Here is a 5,936-nt window from a genome sequence, read left to right as displayed (position 1 = left end):
TGACATATCGGCTTAGACCACGTTTTCATCCCCTAAAAGTGTTAGGCTAAAATACTACAGCGATGCATATGGAGTGACGTTGAACAGGACTTTCAGGTCCGTCAAAATTGAAAAGACCCTCATCGCGTTGTTCTCGAAACGAAGGCATTTATGCCTTACTGAGTTTATTCCAGTAGATTTACCAGCGAAACAGACTACATGCAGTTCTGCTATGCATCTGATTAGTAGGTGGTCAAACAGTAGATGTGGTCATAGAGAAATTGAGGCTGAGCTTCTGGAGTTCCCCGGATTGATGGAATATGCACTCACACCCCCAAACATAACAACCATCCTTCTGGATACTTATATCCTTAAGAGAATCGAAAAGATGGCAGAAGGGGCAAGTCTTTCCATGCATACACAAATGGCTTAAGACTCGATGATAGGGTTGTTGGTACTCTACGAATTTGGGGAGATCTTTTAGTTTTCAGTTTCCATACTATTGCAACGTCTCTCGGGCTCAGCTGATGGCATTCGACAAAGCGGATGCGATAACTATAGTATGGAGATAATACCTCGTTTTCACTGATAGCTGACGTATTATATTTCATCCACCCGAATTCACAGCGAACCATTAGTCCAAATATGTGGTCTGCTAAGGAGCAGCAACTTAAGTACTCTAAATTGACGAAGCAAAGTGCGTAATTTCGGCGATTTAGGGGAAGGAAAATCATAGCGCCCACAATTTTGACTCTATAATTACGCTTTCAAAGAATGGGCGTGATTCCATAGGTATAATATTTTATATGGGTATTTCCTGGGGAGGGTCTTTATAGTCAAAAATCTATGTTAGTTATGTTCCAATCTGGTTTTTTTTCATGTATATTGGTTGCATATGCAGGAATATTTTTGCAAAAAATTTACCCGTTAGGTGGCGCCGGGGTGGAAGTATTTTGAAAGCCCGTATTTTTGGACCGATGTATTGGATACAGAGTAGGACATCTATTAGATACATACTAGGAAATATATTTACAAAAAATGGTCCCGCTAGATGGCGCTTTAGTCGAAATATTGACTGATATAATTTGATTTCTAATATCTTCGCACCTTTTTTGCATTTATGGAAGTTACGAAAGCTGCAGCATTTAGGTAGAACAGGATTAAAATGACGCATCATTGAGAACGTCATGGGTCCCTGGTGAACCTGTCGGGTAACAAGTATGCGATACCTAGTATTTTGTATCATCTATCTTCTGCGATAAACAGTCTACGCAAGCGATATATTTTCTACGATATTTTATATGCGAGCGCCCATAGCAGGTATAGACATGCACCTTTCTTGAAGCCTATTGCAGAAAGTTTGGCATCGTTGATTTACGCCCATAATTACGACATCATTAATCTACGGGTTTTCATCCTCACACCAAGCCTGCCCGTATTTGATGACACTTGCATCCTTCGCTCCCACCAGGAACCCAACATGAGAAAAATCCCAACGACTAAATTTTCTTCACCAAAAATTCACAAAAAACTGATTTTTTTAAACCAAACGTTGACTTTAAATCGATTTTTTTTTTTTAATTGTGCAATTTTGTGCAAATTCTTACTAAATATTGGCCTTCGTTATACACATGATTCAATTATTAAAGGTTTTGTAAGTAGCTTTTTTCTAAAATTTGGCACTCCCACCCACAGGGATGGTTTATGGAAGCAGGGGAAAAAGGGGAAGAATTCAATCACACTTCCTAAAATGGGAGCTAAATTCCATAAAAAGGTGTGGATAATAGTGAATGGTGGTATTTTAAAACAAAAACGAATTTGATTTAATTATTTAATTTAAACAAGCTTATTTACATCGAATATAACCCCCGATTGTTATTGAAAATAAATATTTCTATGTATATACCAAACTTGCGTACGTCAGATGGCGCATAACTCGAGAATGGATGGTCCACTTTCAGCTTTTTTTTTTGTTGTATTTGTTTGACAGATGATGGATATGAAGAAGCTATTTGTTTGTGGAAAATATGCAGTATTTATTAAACAAAAAAAAACGGCAAATAAAAAAATTTGGAGCTTAGGTTTCCTTCGCGGATATGGCTCGATTGTTTCGAATATGGTAATTCGAATTCTTTGATGTCGCACTTTTAATATTCTGGGGAGACTATACAACTGTCAGAATATTAACCATTCGCCGGGTTGCCCGAAAATTTGAATGATTAAAAATATCAAAATATAAAAAAATATAAAAATATTCGCCATAAAAAGGCGTTTGCATTGTTCAACTTTGCATTCTACTTTCAACTAATCGCTTTCAACAAAGTTGGTCGCCAGCCAACATTCGCCTCGTGCGTAAACCTTTTAAGTGTGCAATTACATACATCGCGCCATTGACTAAACCGAGCTGTCGTGTGACAATTGGGCCTATGGATGCGGTTTGGCAATATTATATTGCGTCAAAGAATCATTCGGAGACACCAGGAGTGTGTTGTGGAGGACAATACCTAAATACCTTCGTTGGCTCATTTACCAAAACCATTGCATGCTTGGCAGAATCAAGAGGTCTCCACGAATATCGACAAATATATTTCGGCATTTAAGAGAATTTCGTCTCCTTAGCCTACATTGAATTTCTGTAGTCCAACGATGCTCACCCATTTTGTCTTGTTGGCGCCAGCGAATGAAGAACAAACATTTCTTCAAATTTAAAAAGTAAAAATTTCACTACTAACAATTTAAAAATGTTCTTAAAACTTGCAAAGATATTTGGAAAAGAAATATCACTGTTTTTGTTTTTAGGAGTATGGTGGGAGTGTCATTGATAAAATTAGAGCGAGAGAAAGTTTTTCTTACAAAACCTTTCATTATTGAATCATGCGTTATACAGATGATCGATGCTTATATGAAAAAAGTGAAATCCAATTTTATTTTTAAATCGCAAGGAGGGCAACTGACATGTAAGGATGACGTTTAAAATTTTAATATATTTTTTTTAATTAAGTTTACATTGTGTGAAATGCAAAGTATACACAAGAGTGCAGTCTCGTTAGGAAATGAGACTGATAAAGGCCGGAAAACTGGCGATTTTCGTTCGTCAAAACAGGCATGTTTGTACAAGCTCAGCATTCTTCCAGGTGATCTTCTAACGATTGGGGACCGATTTTTTATTATATCAGACATTCATACGCATCTGAACTTTTTTTTACCAACTTCGATTTTCGATATTCTCCCCCCAGAGCTCAGCCAAAGTGCGAAAATGAATTAAAACGAAAAATCTTTATACCGTAAAGAAAAAAAAACAACAAAATTAAAATTGGTAATAAAATTGAATAAAATTGTTTAACCATTGAGAAGACACCAAAGACTTTTAGCCTCGTATTGACGTGGTTGGCAACGCCTTTTGTCACAGTTATGTATGAATACATTTATAATTTGTACGATCGCGAGACCTACTTGCTCCCTCGCTCGTGGCCAGAGTTGCAAAGAAAGGTTGGCATGGTGCATGCAACTAAGGCAACCAATCAGCTTTACAATCCAGCCAGAGTCATTGATGAACTGTGGGCCGCAGAGAAGTATGTATGTATAGGCAGAATAGTGGTGGCTGCGGGGGTGTGGGAGAGGAAGCAACGATTTTTGATTTTTAATTTTACACATTTGCATAATTTAATTTGCTTGCAATAAAATGTTGCATCGTAAGCACGCTGTTGGTGGGCCAAGGCATCTAACAAAATCATACATATGTACTACGAATAACGGTAACTTTGTGTGTATGTTTTTGTCTGTTGCTTGTTGTAATTGTATGTATGTATGTAGCTCGCAATTGCTAGCAATTAAATTGCCCAAAAAATTTCAATACTCAAAATAAATTGAAATTTAAAAATCATTATCGTTCGTTACACTTGGATTCGCTTAAATTGCGCTTTTACAAATGTTGCTTTCCCATTTTTTTGTGTTCAACCTTTAGCTTACAAAACTCATTGCAGCCAGTGCGCGTTTGAAATCAGGTTCATAAATCTTTGGCAGCTTTGGAATTTCCGCATTTTTCAAATTCTGCATCATCCTTTTAATGCACATAATTTCTTTTTTTTTGATTATTTTTTCGATTTGGCTTTATTCTGTTGCGTCCACGTTTTTTTTTTTTTATTTCTTTTAAAATGCTAACGTAGACTACGTTGTAAAATTTGATGAGTTTAAAATTGAATTGTGTGGCATGCCTGTTGTTGTATGCTACTTGCTACATGCAGCATTTGGTAGTTCGTTGCTACATGCAGCATTTGGTAGTTCGTTTGCAAAAATTCCGAAGCGTTCATTTGTGATCAATCGTTGTCGATTATCGCCGAGATCACTGCTTTGATCGAAGCTTGAATTCGAGATTGAAGAGAAAAAATTGTTGAAGATCCAAATGTTTTTGTTGCTTGTTGTGGTAAAGGGATGCAGGCGCTACACGCGATGGTAGATTATTAAAGCTTTTGTGCACTAACAGGTGGTCGATGTTGTCGGTGAACAGTCGAAGAGGATGAAGTTGTACTGCAGATGCGCTGAGAAAAATTATACATACTTTTTGAACGTTTGAAAAATGAAGCTGAATACAAATATATGAATTTTATCATATATTGTGTTGTTGTGGATGCAACGGCACTACTAGTTCAACTAAAGGTAGACCCAAGCAAAGTGTTATGTCTACTTTATCGGACCAAAGTGAGAGGAGTGTTAGCTGAGTGGACTCAAGGTCGACAAGTGAAGCGGTTGCTGCTGTCGCATGGAGAGCCTACACAAGCTGGACTTGCGTTAAGTATTTCGAGTCAGAATAGTTAGGTTTAGAATGGGTATAGAGATTTGGAAATAGAGGAGGTAGGGAGTCGCTTAAACAGCAGGAGTTAAGTCTTTTAAAGCATACAGACCTTGGTTGTGACAAGGCTGTAACTCGTCTGTTACTTCGCAGAGATGTTTTGACGTACCCAGAAGATGGCTCCGCAATTCTCTGTTTAAATGTTCCCTGCGACTGTTGTCGAGCAGGAATTGTCTGCTATCCGGTTTGTGGTGTTCTGGCCAATCTGAAGCTTCGTTCCCTTGTCCTTGTTGTTGTTGTTGTAGCGGGCTCCTATTAGTTGTCGTCCAGTTCAGCTAAGTATTGGTGCCCATGCTGGTTTACTATTGCAGCAGCTTCAGATGGGAAATTGCGCTGAATTCCCGAGAGTCGACCAGGTACGAAGCATTAGTAGTGGCCACCTTGCAGAACTAAACTTCGTAAATAACTTCGTAAACATGGACGTCCGTTGCTGAGGGGACAGATTTCATGTAGGCTTTACGTGATTTCCTGCCAACGGCTTTAACCACGGTGCCCGCATTTGGCACAACGGATTAATTTTTGCATTAATCACTGCCCTGAACTGCAAGCACTTCAGTACCAATTGGCAGTATGTGGTGGACACACTTACCACCTTGGTAGGGCCGAGGCCTACCTAAACCTCTGACGATCTGTGGATCACGACATCCGGTTGCAATGCAACTCCACATTGAACCATTGCTGGTTCTACCCGCATTTAAGTATTAAACCACAGCCACCACGATACTCCCCAAAGGGGCCGTACCCATGAACAGACCGGAGTGATGCTCGCCGGCGAGATTTGCTGGACTGGCTCAACTCACCCTGACCCACTTAACTGACTCAGCTCACACTAGAACGACTTACACGACTACTTCACTCCACATTCATACTCCGTCTTGCTCGTCTCACAAGTCTAATCGCCTCGCTCGTGGGCACCCTCCACATCCAGGAGCGGTAACACCACTTGCTCAACTTTCGACCGATCGAGTTGCTCGACACACATTCACCATCTTGCTCCGTCTTGCTCATCTCACACGTCCTACTCGCCTCGCTCGTGGGCACCCTCCACATCCAGGAGCGGTGACACGGCTCAGCTTTCGCAACGGATCGAATTGCTCAACTTGCGCAC

The sequence above is a fragment of the Rhagoletis pomonella genome, unplaced genomic scaffold (assembly GCF_013731165.1).
Source record: "Rhagoletis pomonella isolate Grant_MI unplaced genomic scaffold, Rhpom_1.0 Rhpom_scaffold_00001, whole genome shotgun sequence".
In the NCBI taxonomy this organism is placed as follows: Eukaryota; Metazoa; Arthropoda; class Insecta; order Diptera; family Tephritidae; genus Rhagoletis; species Rhagoletis pomonella.
The sequence above is the reverse complement of the archived record's forward strand: the minus strand, read 5'-3'. Positions refer to the sequence as shown.